Genomic DNA, 15,000 nt, shown 5'->3' with positions numbered 1-15,000 from the left:
AATAATATGCGCTTGTAAAACGCTTATTTTTCCTTTAGGACCGAACTATTTAAATCATAATATCGGGCGCTTGAATGACCTACATAATGTTGTTGAAAGCGCCGGTAAACACCTAAAAAGAAAACAAAACAAAAACAAAAATCATGTTATGTCGATGATTTAAGATGATTCTAATCAAAATTTGTTTCTTCTTCTTCTTCTTCTTCTTCTTCTTCTTCTTCTTCTTCTTCTTCTTCTTCTTCCTTCTTCTTCTTCTTCTCTTCTTCTTCTTCTTCTTCTTTCTTCTTCTTCTCTTCTTCTTCTTTTTCTTCTTCTTCTTCTTCTCTCTCTTCTTTCTTCTTCTTCTTCTTCTCTTCTTTTCTTCTTCTTCTTCTTCTCTTCTTCTTCTTTCTTCTCTTCTTCTCTCTCTTCTTTCTTCTTCTTCTTCTTCTCTTCTTCTTCTTCTTCTTCTTCTCTTCTTCTTCTTCTCTTCTTCTTCTTCTTCTTCTTCTTCTTCTCTTCTTCTTCTTCTTCTTCTTCTTCTTCTTCTTTCTTCTTCTTCTTCTTCTTCTTCTTCTCTTCTTCTTTCTTCTTCTTCTTCTTCTTCTTCTTCTTCTTCTTCTTCTTCTTCTTCTTCTTCTTCTTCTTCTTCTTCTTCTTCTTCTTCTTCTTCTTCTTTCTTCTTCTTCTTCTTCTTCTTCTTCTTCTTCTTCTTCTTCTTCTTCTTCTTCTTCTTCTTCTTCTTCTTCTTCTTCTTCTTCTTCTTCTTCTTCTTCTTCTTCTTCTTCTTCTTCTTCTTCTTCTTCTTCTTCTTCTTCTCTTCTTCTTCTTCTTCTTCTTCTTCTTCTTCTTCTCTCTCTTCTTCTTCTTCTTCTTCTTCTTCTTCTTTCTTCTTCTTCTTCTTCTTCTTCTTCTTCTTCTTCTTCTTCTTCTTCTTCTTCTCTTCTTCTTCTTCTTCTTCTTCTTCTTCTTCTTCTTCTTCTTCTTCTCTTCTTCTTCTTCTTCTTCTTCTTCCTTCTTCTTCTTTCTTCTTCTTCTTCTTCTTCTTCTTCTTCTTCTTCTTCTTCTTCTTCTTCTTCTCTTCTTCTTCTTCTTCTTCTTCTTCTTCTTCTTCTTCTTCTTCTTCTTCTTCTTCTTCTTTCTTCTTCTTCTTCTTCTTCTTCTTCTTCTTCTTCTTCTTCTTCTTCTTCTTCTTTCTTCTTCTTCTTCTTCTTCTCTTTTCTTCTTCTTTCTTCTTCTTCTTCTTCTCTTCTTCTTCTTCTTCTTCCTTCTTCTTCTTCTTCTTCTTCTTCTTCTTCTTCTTCTTCTTCTTCTTCTTCTTCTTCTTCTTCTTCTTCTTCTTTTCTTCTTCTTCTTCTTCTTCTTCTTCTTCTTCTTCTTCTTCTTCTTCTTCTTCTTCTTTCTTCTTCTTCTTCTTCTCTTCTTCTTCTTCTTCTTCTTCTTCTTCTTCTTCTTCTTCTTCTCTTCTTCTTCTTCTTCTTCTTCTTCTTCTTCTTCTTCTTCTTCTTCTTCTTCTTCTTCTTCTTCTTCTTCTTCTTCTTCTTCTTCTTCTCTTCTTCTTCTTCTTCTTCTTCTTCTTCTTCTTCTTCTTCTTTTCTTCTTCTTCTTCTTCTTCTTCTTCTTCTTCTTCTTCTTCTTCTTCTTCTTCTTCTTCTTCTTCTTCTTCTTCTTCTTCTTCCTTCTTCTTCTTCTTCTTCTTCTTCTTCTTCTTCTTCTTCTTCTTCTTCTTCTTCTTCTTCTTCTTCTTCTTCTTCTTCTTCTTCCTTCTTCTTCTTCTTCTTTCTTCTTCTTCTTCTCTTCTTCTTCTTCTTCTTCTTCTCTTCTTCTTTCTTCTCTTCTTCTTCTTCTTCTTCTTCTTCTTTTCTTCTTCTTCTTTCTTCTTCTTTCTTCTTCTCTCTTCTTCTTCTTTCTTCTTTCTTCTTCTTCTTTCTTCTTCTTCTTCCTTCTTCTTCTTCTTCTTCTTTCTTCTTCTTCTTCTTCTTCTTCTTCTTCTTCTTCTTCTTCTTCTTCTTTCTTCTTCTTTTCTTCTTCTTCTTCTTCTTCTTCTTCTTCTTCTTCTTCTTCTTCTTCTTCTTCTTCTTCTTCTTCTTCTTCTTCTTCTTCTTTCCACTCATGATGTCTTCATGGCTGAAGGTCAACAAGAATAAGGAACACTTGTGGTCTGTCACAAGCTTGTGCTGTGACCCATAGAGCTTCGACTTTAGTGTAGTCCTCTTGGCTCCCATTGTAGGCAGGGTGGTACTTAATGTGTCTTCTATGCCCCTATATGTTTTCCAACTTGCTTTCTGTCTTTGTCTTGGAATGAGATTACTTGGTTTTGCCCTGGCCCTGGCCAGATACCCTGGCTGAAAGAGAAACAGTCAAATGTATAGTTCGTTTTGGGAGGTGATATTTTTTTCCTCGTAAATCATCTCTCTGTTATGCACTGTATTTATGTTTTGTATGATCTGTAAACATTTGAGTGAATTCCTCTTAGTTCGGACATGTGCTTGTGTTTGAATGAGACTTTCAGGTGATCTCAAACTAAGTACATTGATCTGTTTCCTATTTGAACCAATTCCCCTTTTGTCTTCCCTTTTCTTGCGTGGTGTTTTAATTGTAATTCTAGAACTGTTTTACTTTCCCATTTTCTTACGTTTTACTGGCGCTGATATGACCTTGAAGTGTTGTAAGCGCCGTAAAACCCCTAATGCCAACATTTTATATTTTTGACCAGCTAACATTAAATTCGGCCTGTAAGCATATGGTTTTGAGACTAAGGGTCACATATGGATAGAGCGAAGATGACATCACTCTGGTCTTTGTTATTGCTTTTTGCCATCCGCGTTTATGAATAATTCTCACTAAACTGTATTAACCAGACTGTAAACGACCAAGATTACACATAGTTTTGTGTACTGGTCAGTTGTATTTCTGGATGGCAATATTGTGAGCTTCTTAGCCAAGAGCATACTATCTATATGACAACTTATAAGAAAAAAAGACTCCCAAAACGTGAGCTTTTACAGTGAGCAATATCCACTAAACGCGCTCAAAGCGTTTTACAAGGATCCCTGCAAAACAAACACGTAACATGTAGAATGAGACATGACGCCTGTTATGCGATATTGCAATTTTTTTTTTCAGAGACAACGCTGTTAACGGCCAGGTATACATTTTACACCCGAGTACGGTGAGAGACTGTGAGTAAAGAGTCTTTTCCAATGACTCAACTATGCGCCGAGCGAGGCTCGAACCCAAGACCTTCCAATCCGAAATGTCATACCACTTGACCACATAACCGCACATCAAAAATTACGTCCTTCGCTCAGTGCGTCGCCTTTTCATTTGACGTCGGGTATTTAAGGTAATCCCTTATATAAACATCTGATGTAAACAGTAATTACCTATATTGTCCAAAATCGGAGATTAATAATTTTGTCCAAGGGCAAAAAAAAAACGAAAATGTCTGAAGAGAGGCTCTAACTCGGGACCTTCGGATTACAGTGCAATGCTTTAATCTATTAGACCATCTCACTAACCCCCCCCCCCCCCCCCCCCTTGGCGAACAGTTGTCCTTCAAAGCCATTTATTTAGGGCCCATGGAGCCGGAGTTTATCCCGGTTTCTATACCGTGAAACGGACAATATTAAATTACGTTCCGCCAGATCTAACAGACCCAGCTACCCAACCACTGCTCTTTACTCATATTCTCTCACCGTACTCGGGTGTAAAATGAGTACCTGGCCGTTGACATCGTTGTCTCTGTCAACAACAACAAAAAATTGAAAATAAAATATCGCCTTACAGGCGTCATGTTTCGTCCTACATATTAATTGTCTCTAGCCAGGGACCCCTTTGTAAAACGATTTGAGCACGTTTATTGGATATTGCGCTATATTTTAAAAAATCAAAACGCTCAATACCCACGACAAATTAAATAAGGCCCATCTTAATTCACTGATATTATTTGAAACAATGTCGTTACCGTCAAATATGAAAAAGGAGCCATTTGTCAGGATTTCAACACCAGTCGGTGGTAATAAATAAATTAAATGTCAAAAGGTGAGGAATTGAAAGACGAGCGAGCGATTTCTAGTGACTTCTCCCTGGAGTCGCATTAAATTATGACTCGTATTTTCTAGAAGTTTCTTGTAAAATTGGCATTAATATGAATCGTCTCTCGGCTGTCTGTTGCTCGTTATTGGCGTAACGAGGTGATTCAGATATGATGAGATAATTCAGTTGGAAGTCACAAATGTTGTTTAATATACCAGGTTTTGTGGGGTTTATATATATATAATTGATGCTTGTCATTCTAGTTTTTTAAAAACTATACGTGTATGAACTAGGCAGGAATAGAATTGAAAATGTGCAGTTTATATAGCCAAGATTATATGTATTGTAATGATGATGATGATGATCATGATAATGAGGAGGATGCGGATGATGATGATGATGATGATGATGATGATGATGATGATGATGATGATGGTGATGGTGATGGTGATGGTGATGGTGATGGTGATGGTGATGGTGATGAGGAGGATGAGGAGGAGGAGGTGGTGGTGGTGGTGTAGGATGGTGATGATGCTGACGATGACGATAATGATGACGATGGTGATGGTGATGGTGGTGGTGATGATGATGATGATGATGATGATGATGATGATGATGATGATGATGATGGTGGTGATGATGATGATGATGTCGTCGTCGTTATCGTCGTCGTCGTTCTGGGTTCGAGCTCGCTCGGCGCATAGTCGAGTCATTTTTTGTTATTTTGGAATTGTAAAATAATGTCTTCATTTTCAGTCGATGTTCGACAGATTCTATCTTTACAACCCTCCTCTCTCTCTCTCTCTCTCTCTCTCTCTCTCTCTCTCTCTCTCTCTCTCTCTCTCTCTCTCTCTCTCTCCCTCTCTCTCCCTCTCTCTCCCTCTCTCTCCTCTCTCTCTCCCTCTCTCTCCCTCTCTCTCCTCTCTCTCTCTCCTCTCTCTCTATCTTCTCTCTCTTCACCCTCTCCTCTCCCCTCCTCTCTCTTTTCCTCTCCCTCTCTCCCTCTCTCTCCTCCTTCTCCCTCCCTCTCTCCCCCCTCTCTCCCCTCTCTCTCCCTCTCTTCCCTCTATCCCTTATCCTCTTATAGCCGAGTTCAAATCACTATGGGCATCAACAGTTTGTATCTCAGCACTCAAGAATAGCCCTTTGTTTTTTTTTTTTTTTTTTTTTTTTTTTTTTTTTTTTTTTTTTTTGTTTTTTTTTTTCATCAATAACAAATTAACTTCATAACTGTCTTTTTTTTTAAACAAAAAAAATTCTTCGATGGTTTAATTATTTTTGAAATCTGACATCTAATTTTTAAGAAAATTTAATGAAAAATACGAAAATAATAATATATGCCATTTTGATTCGCCTTTTTATTTTCTAATCAGACGAGAACGCTGTAGCCCCAAATTGGCTATTCACTCATGCGCAAAGGCTTACTTCCGGCCGGCCATTTTTGCCGGCTTATTTCCCACCAGTTTCTTGTCTTATGATTGGCTGTCAGTGCTGGCGTTCGCCGTCATTGATTGGCCACTTATTCACTGGAAACGACTCACTTCCGGTTTGGTCGAAAGGCAGCCCGAGTTTTCTAGATCACGAAGTATATAAGAATAATGAAAGAAAAACAACTATGAAATGAAGAACTGAAATCATAGATTAAATAACAACTACTCAACTCCTACCTTTCCCCCCCCCCCCCCCCCCCCCCCCCCCCCTTCACACACAAAAAGTCGCTTTGACTTCGGTTTCAAATATACTTTTGCGACGGTAGTGCATTGATACATAGATTTAGACTCTAGAATGTTATGAACGAGGGCAAAAAGTAATGGGACTCTGCTTATTACTTTAAGATACATTGAATCAATAGCATGCATTCATTATACCTCAAATTAAAGCTTGGCATTGTGCCGAGTAGAACGCTACTTCTCAATACTAGTCTCCGCCTCTCTCAATAGCCACAGTCCACCTTTTTGCAAGGTTATGTATCCTATAATGTTTTATTAGAACAATCTATCGATGGAGACTCATTGACTCACCAATCTGCCAATACTGCAAAGGGGTACGTCAAACCATCGATCATCTGGGCCTGCAATGACCAGTAACAAAACTAGAAGGGGTTACGAAACAATCTTTGAAGCCGGAGATGACCTGACATCATGGATCGACCAACATAATTTGGAGGTGTAGCCATTACGCTTTTACTACTACATAATCTAATACATGAAACATATTTCGTGTTTACTTGAAGAGGGCCAAAGGCCGAAACGTCGTTTGTTTTGTGTTGTTCCCTTAATATACTAGTCACATTTACTCACTTTATCTTTCTCTCCATTTTATTGGCTCATTTAGGCACCTCTAGTTTTTTGGTTTATGTATCCCATCCTCGTAAAACTAAGTTGACAGAACTTCGAGCCAATTTTTCATAACTGTCTTGGCTTCTCTTCTTCATCATCTTCAAAGCTATGTCCTCTCATTGCCTCCTTCAGGGGAACCAAAAAGATGAAAGTCCGAAAGTGTCAAGTCTGGTGAATTAATAAGGAAGGTAAGGCAGCGTTGTCCAAATGATGTGCTCACCTCCCTTTTCCTGGCACTTGTGTGTGGAAGGGCGTATTCACGAAGAAACAGTACTCTTTCCATCTCCAAAGCCGGTCTAATTTTAGTTGCCTCAAAGTCTATTTGTGACCCACCGTCTCAAAATGGTATTATGTCGGGATGAACTATGTGCAGGAAATTGGTTTTATAGTCACAAATTAAATATGAAACTTGGGGTTCGTTTCTCTTCATCATAAAGAAGAACAAATACTATTATGTTTATCAAAAAGAATTCGAATCTCTTATCACTCATTATGTTATTTCTAAATTCACTTTTCGGGTACCTCCTCATCCCGACATAATACCGTTTGGACACGGAGGGTCACATTTGTTCCGTTCAGAGTTGACAATGGCTCCCTGTGGTAGGAAATCAAAGAAGATTACAACTCTAATGTCCCAAAACATTGTTGGAATAATTTGTCCCAGCTGATTTCTCAGCTTTAAAGTTTTTGGCCTTTGGGGAAGAGGGATGACGCCATTCCACTGATCGTCTCTTTGACTCAGGTTCAACACAACTAAAACACGACCTCTACAAAATTTCTGAATCTTACAGACTTTCTCACTCTCACTCTCACTCTATCCCATGACCGGTTGGTCGTCGGGGGGACTCTCGGGATGCAGACTTCACGATTGGACGCCACTTATCACGGTCTTGGGCCTTCCTCATTAGATTGTTCCACGTCAACCCTGACCAATCTTTAATGTTACCCTGCCACACTTTCCTCTGTATTCCTCTTTTTCGGCAGCCTTCTACTGTGCCCTGCAATATTGTCTTGCATTACAGACTTTACCAATGCATTTAAAACGTCACTCGAGGTTTCTTCTTCGATAACAGGAAATTCAATGACAACTTCCTGTCGTCGACGGACATCCATGGGGGCAGCCATTTTGAACAGTTGTAAATTTGTCAAAATTTGACTTAATTAAAATTTTAAACTTTTTGTTTAAAGAATGCATGTCTAAGTTCAAAAGCACCATATATGACGTCACATGAACAAGAAATGAACTCAATAGGAGATTTAATTTGTCCCATTACTTGTTGTTCACCCTCGTGCATAAACTTACTAAGATACCATGGGTTTTTTTCGACGTGTACATATATGCAGGTCTGACATCCGAACCCACTTATGGACCAAGTTTAACATTGTTGAAATGGACAATATTTTGCGTCATATTTATTTGAGATTTCCATTACAACAATGAGCACATAATGACCTGCAAATACGTGTACGTCGGGTTATTGGTTCCATAACCAGAGGTGAAAAAGTTATGTCTTGTTATAATTTTCCCCATCCCTTTTCTGTCCCTGAAATGTCTTAAGAGTATCAAAGGCGTGGTGAAGCCCATAAAAATATATATCTATATGTGACCCATCGTCTCAAAACGGTATTATGTCGGGATGAACTAGATACTAGATATTATTGTAATATTTACCAAGATGTTGGAGTCAGTCTCCATCGATGTCTCTGGTCTTTTCAGCCAACGTCAGGACTGTGTGTTACATGAGTTTGGTTTGTTGTGTGTTGTTGCTTGTTGAAGTGGTTCCGTATGTTTGTAGTTGACATGTCGAGCACTATTCGTACCATATTTGTATCATATATATATATATATATATATATATATATATATATATATATATATATATATAGATGGTTGGATGATAGAAAGGGGGAGAGCGAGAGGGAAAGAGAGAGGGAGAGAGAGACAGGGAGAAATCATACATTTGTATCTTTCCAGATAAAAATATCGTTTAGTTGAAAACTGTTTTTACAACTGTTGCAATTAAGCGGGTCGTATTTAGATCTAATTCTGATATAACAAATACACAAAGTAGGAGAAAAACAACATTGGGTAACCAATTTCCTACTGTTGTTATAACCGACGTGGAAATAGCCTTGGGGTTCTGTTTCGCCGCTATTTGACTCATAACAAAATTACCAGTACCTCTGGGTAGTCAAAACGGGCCGTGCTATTCTGTCGTACTTTGGAAAAAACACATATTTAAAAATTTGGCCAGAAAACTCGTCCTTCAAATATTTATCGATTTAAATGACTCTCATCTTGGTAAAAACTCTCAAACCCGGGACTTCGCCGAAGTCCCGGGTTTGAGAGTTTTTGCCAAGATGAGAGTCATTTAAATCGATAAATATTTGAAGGACGAGTTTTCTGGCCAAATTTTTAAATATGTGTTATTGTTTTTTCCAGAACACGGCAGTATTGAGTAAGGGACATCGGGCATCGGTCATATTGTGTGGCTAGTTGTTATAACTGTCCGGTGATGAGGGAATTTGGTTTGACCGCTGTCCGACTTCTTTGTGCCCAGTCTTTGATTGCGTTGTCCCAATGATTTGGTCAGTCATTCTGGGTTCTCATCCACGGTAGAAGGTATACTTACTGCATATTATTGACATGATATTATATATATATATATAAGGTTATTTTACTGGCTGGTCGAACAATAATAATGTTATGTGGATTATGTGGATAGTTAGCTTTGTGTTTATGTGTGTGTGAGTGAGTGTGTGTGTGTGTGTGTGTGTGTGAGAGAGAGAGAGAGAGAGAGAGAGAGACAGAGAGAGACAGACAGACAGACTGGGTGGGGTTCCTGGCCTCCCATAGTGGGCACGGTGGTACTTACTGTGTCTTCTATCCCCTTTATATTATCTGTTTTCCAATTTGCTTTCTGTCTTTGTCTTCGAATGAGATTACTTGGTTTTGCCCTGGCCTTAGTCGTGGTTCTTGGCTGGGAGGGAAACAGTCATATGCATAATTATTGTCTTGGGAGATGATATTTTTTTACTTGTAAATCATTTCTCTTATATGTACTGTTATATTTGTTATTTTGAATGTATAATGGAAGCATTTGAGTGTGTTTCTCTTAGTGGGATGTTGTGCTGGTGTCTGGATGAGACATTTAGGTGATCTCAAACTAAGTACACTGATAGTGCTCTTAGAATCTACATCTGTTCCCGATTTGAACCACTCCCCTTTGTCTTACTTATTCCTCAAGTCCTTTTAAATATACATCTAGAATCTTTTCACTGTCCAATTTTCTTCCTATTTACTGGCGCTGATATGACCTAAATGTGTTGAAAGTGCCGTAAAACCCTTAAAAACAAACACACCCAGAGAGAGAGAGAGAGAGAGAGAGAGAGAGAGAGAGAGAGAGAGAGAGAGAGAAAGACAGAGAGAAAGAGAAAGAGACAAACACAGGGAAAGATGGAGATAGTGATAATGAAAGATAGACATACAGGTGGAGAGAAAGAGAGAGGAAGAGGGACACACACACAAACACACACACACACACACACACACACACAGAGAGAGAGAGAGAGATGGATCCGTAGAGAGGGATAGGAGATAGAGAGAGAGAGAGAGAGAGAGAGAAAGAAAGACAGAGAGAAAGAGAAAGAGACAAACACAGGGAAAGATGGAGATAGTGATAAAGAAAGATAGACATATAGGTGGAGAGAAAGAGAGAGGAAGAGGGACACACACACACACACACACACACACACACACACACACACACAGAGAGAGAGAGAGAGAGAGAGAGAAACACAGGGAAAGATGGAGAGAGCGATAAAGAGAGATAGGCATATAGGTGGAGAGAAAGAGAGTGGGAGAGAGAGACAGAGAAAGAGAGAGAGAGAGAGAGAGAGAGAGAGAGAGAGAGAGAGAGAGAGAGAGAGATATGCACAAACACCTCCGATGCCAAATTGTGTTTTTGGCCTTAGGCATCATCAATACCGACACATAATGGCGGATACAAATTGAATGGAGAGGCCTGTGTATTGGGTGTATTTGTGTTGTGACCTGCAATTGGTGTGTGTGTGTGTGTGTGTGTGAGTGTGTGTGTGTTTGTGTGTGTGTGTAGGGAGGAGGGAGGAGGGGTGGGGGGGGGAACAAATCGAGGTGTAGTATTGTTTTTGTATAGTTGTTGTGTCCCGTATGTCAATGGAGTGCGCGCGCAAGTGATGTTGATTTTGCAAAGAAGGGGCGGGTTTGTATGTGTCGATAATTTTCTTTTTATTTGGGGATGGGTGGGGGGGGGGGGGGGGGGGGGGGTGGAGGGTATGTTTTTGTTTTTGTTGGGGTTTATTTTTTATTGTTTGTTTTTGTTTGTTTGTTTTTTTTGTTTTGTTTTTTTTTGTTTTTTTTTTTTTTTGTCTTTTGTATATTTGTTTTTGTAGGGGTTTTGTTTTGTTGTTGTTTTGTTTTCTTTTCTTTTTTTGGTTTTTTTTTCACCATTTTTAATTGATTACACAATAAAAGGAATATTATTAAGTGCATTCATCTATTCACGAGAGTAAATGTTATGTTGATTTTTCCCTTTAGAAGTCTAAATCTACAGAGAGAGGATTAAGCGCATAGTAGTAGATTGAAACACAAATGATTCCGATAGAATGGGCATGATCTATATTACATTTCCATGTGCTCGAGGTCATTGGTCACATTACAAAGTTTGTTCATAATGACCCACGTAGTGAAAATTGTTCACAGTTTGAGAAATATCCTACGTTACAATTGGTCATTTTGCTCAGCATGACCCATGGGTATGTTTACAATTTTTATCCACAAAGCAGCGTGTTTAGATACATTGATAAATGTCCAATCGTTGTACAGCAACAAATCATATGATCGATGACAAGGTTGGACGAAAACAGGAATAAAGATCGCTCCCATTACAAATAGTTTATGTGATTTTTTTTACCTGTTTGCTTTGAAATCTGCCAAAAATCGCCATCTGCCGGAATCATAAATCTTGATCTATGAGGCCGGAGTCGTCCGTAGCGGAGCCATCGTTAACTTATAGATAGTTCGAAGATGACATCACTCGGGACTTTGTTATTGTTATTTGCCATCCGCGTTTATGAGTAATGCTCACTGAACTGTATTAACCTGACTATAAACGTTCAGTTTTGCGTGTTGGCCCGTTATACTTCCGGATGGCAATGTTATGAGCTTCTTAGCCAAGCGCTTGGCTAAGAAGCTCACAACATTGCCATCTTTGGCCGCAAAAGAAAACAAATCGTGAGTTGTATTCAATAGTTCAACCAATGGAATCACTTGTTTCCCCGAGCTCTACTAACGACAACTCACTAGACGTTGCACAAGCCTAAAAAATGACGTCAAACTGTAAGTCCGAGAGGGAACTGGCGTAGCCATCGTTATGTTATAGCCTGACACTGAAATCCAAAAGGATTGGCAGTTTGACGTCACTATTTGGTTTTTGCACCGCCAAGTGAGTTGTCGTTAGGAGAGCTCATGGAAACAAGTTATTTCATTGGTTGAACTATTGAATACAACTCACGATTTGTTTTCTTTTGTGGCAAAAGACTGGCATGTTGACGTCATTTTTTGGTCCTTGGAAAAGACTCTTTAGTCACATTCTCTCACCGTACTCGTGTATAAAATGAGTACCTGGTCGTTAACATCGTTTTCTCTGTCCGAAAATAATTGTAATATGGCCTAACAGGCGTCATGTCTCGTCCTACATGTTGCTGTTGGTCAGGGACTCCTTGTAAAGCGCTTTGAGCACGTTTAGTGGATATTGCACTTTATAAAAGCTAAAAAAAAGAGCTCATTCTATTTTTTATCTTTTAGATAACTGAACTGAAATGTCAGTTAATCAATGATAGTTAAATTTAACCAGAGAGGTTGGTCATTAGTCAGATAGAATTGATATCATTTTGTTTTCCTTTGGATAAAATCAAAATGATGATGGGGCTGTTAGTGATTAGCACATTGATTATGGTAATGATGGAGATTATAGCAATAATCATAATTATAAAAAAAAACCCGGGTTACAGTTCTAAAAATGCTGCCATTATCAAAGATTTACACGTGAATAACGACTCGAGATTTGAATAAGCATAGCATTCATTCATTTTTTTCATGTAAATGTTGCTGCTCGAAGCTCGAAGAAATAAATAACAATGTGAAATTGAATATCAGCTTCAATTTGATCTACGAAAACACATATAATGGATGTTTCGGGTTTCCCCTTTATCAACAAAACAGGATGAATTTAACACTACAGACGAATGAGATAATGTGGAATAACCCAGGCGTCAGCCGCAGTGCAGCGCCGCAAATTGAACTAGGGCGAGAGGTGGCTTACTCAAGGCCACAAAGCGCAACGACGAGTGATCGAACTCGGTTTCCTTCCGGTACGAATCAAAGACCGTACCGCTGAGCCACGCTGCCCCCTCATACGAAAAAGGAAATATCATTTCGATTTATTTATTTTTTCATTTTTTTTTATTTTTTTTGTTTCTCACCAAATTTGAAAAAAAATTCGTAGATAGATATTTTGGGGAAAATGTAAACAACAAAAATTGGTATTGCTGATCACTGGAATCTGCTTTGGGTATTCCCAGACCACGACTCCACTTGACAAGCTGTCACCGAGTGACTCCAAAAAAATAAAGACAAAAAAACGCTTCCACTATCGAAAATATTAATATTTTTAATGACATTCAAATTCTCCTCCGTTTGAAATTCCATCGGGTCGGGCCATTTAAACACGTCTCTTAGTCACAGAAGGCAGTGAGAGATAAGGGGATTGAATTGCCTAGCATTAAGGTGTGTTCACATCCACCGTGAACCGTTGTCGTTTTTATTGCGACCGTTGTCTGATTTTTCAAGCAGAATGAGTGTCGGGTATGATTTTTTTTTTTTTTGATGATTAAAGTATATATTATTATTATTATTATTATTATTATTATTATATTATATATTATTATTATTATTATTATTATTATTATTATTATTATTATTATTATTATTATTATTATTATTATTATTTATTATTATTATTATTACGATTCGGTTATGTATAAAAGAAATATCAATGTAAAGAAATTAGATAAACATACGCTTCTACAGTCGTAACGTCACTTCCCCCGTAATGACGTATGGTAACTTAGTAACTGGCTCTAAACTATCGGAACAATGGCGGACGCCCTTTTGAAATGTTTCTCCTACGAGCATAAAAGCGTATCCAGAGGGGGGAAAAAACCATTATAAATCTGATCATGTTTTGACTTTTATACATTCTGATCACAAGACATATGAAAAGTTCTAGCCAGCATGAAGAATAAAAAGTACAGATTTTCTTTGTTTAGAACCACGATGACCGCCGTTGCTGAGCGACGTGACATCAGACTATTAAATCCAATTGGCAAAGAATATTAAAAGTCTTTTAAAAAGTACAGTGGAACAACAAACGGAAACATGGTGACTATGTATCGATAGTGTTTATGCTAGAATTCTTGCATTAGGATGTATTCAAAAGCAGGCTTAAGACAAATTACTTTAGAAAACATTTCTTTAATTGACTTACTTTTCTTTTAAAATTATTTCTATGTTGATAGTGTTTTATATATTGAATATGTCTGTGTATAATAGCTGTAGTCATTGTTTAATTGATGAGATTTATTTTATTTTTGTAAAACGCGTAGAGCTCATATTGCATGAGATGTTGACGTATTATAAGTGTGCAGTATTATTATTATTATTATTATTATTATTATTATTATTATTATTATTATTATTATTATTATTATTATTATTATTATTATTATTATTATTATTATTATTTATCATTATTATTATTATTATTATTATTATTATCATTATTTTTATTATATTATTATTATTATTATTATTTATTAGTATTATTATTTATTATTATTATTATTATTTATTATTATTATTATTATTATTATTATTATCATCATTATTATTTTTATTATTATTATTATTATCATTATTCAATATAAAAAATAATCAAACATAATGAAAATATCTACACTGCTGTGCTCTGAAAAACGAAATTTGACCAGAAAACTCGTCCTTCAAATATCGACCGATTAAAAAAATGACCCCGCTTCTTGCCAAAAACTCTCAAAGCTGGGAGACTCCACGAGCTCCGAAGTTTTGGGAGTATTTGACAAGATGAGTCTTTGCCACGATGAGGGTCATTCAATTCCATCGATATTTGAAGGACGAGTTTTCTGGCCATCTGGGTGGGGTTCCTGACCTCCCATAGTGGGCAGGGAGGTACTTGCTGTGTCTTCTATCCCCCTGTATCTGTTTTCCAACATGCTTTCTGTCTTTGTCTTGGAATGAGATTACTTTGTTTTGTCCAGGGGCTGGCCAGATGCCCTTGGCTGAAAGGAAACAGTCAAATGTATAGTTAGTTTTGGGAGATTATATGATTTTTCCTTGTAAATCCTCTCTCTGTTATGCACTCTATTATGTTTTCTTTCTATAATACATGATTTGTAAAACATGTGGTTGTATTCGTCTTAGTGGAGACCTGTGCTTGTGTCTGGATGAGACTTTTAGTGATCTCAAACTAAGTACTTTGATAGTGTGCTATTGGAATCGACACCTGTT

At 37.4% G+C, this 15,000-nt stretch overlaps 1 protein-coding gene across 4 annotated transcripts in view; it reads left to right on the top strand.

Moving 5' to 3' along the window:
* LOC144958246 (complement C1q tumor necrosis factor-related protein 6-like) overlaps positions 1–15,000 on the top strand; it is a 98,866-nt gene that overhangs the window by 70,415 nt on the left and 13,451 nt on the right. The gene's annotated exons all lie outside the window — the stretch shown is intronic.

Source organism: Berghia stephanieae, chromosome 12, assembly GCF_034508935.2.
Source record: "Berghia stephanieae isolate SIO BIC M18660-M18661 chromosome 12, UCSD_Bste_1.3, whole genome shotgun sequence".
Lineage (NCBI taxonomy): Eukaryota > Metazoa > Mollusca > Gastropoda > Nudibranchia > Aeolidiidae > Berghia > Berghia stephanieae.
Note: the sequence above shows the minus strand (reverse complement) of the source record. Positions and strands in the feature narration are given on the sequence as shown.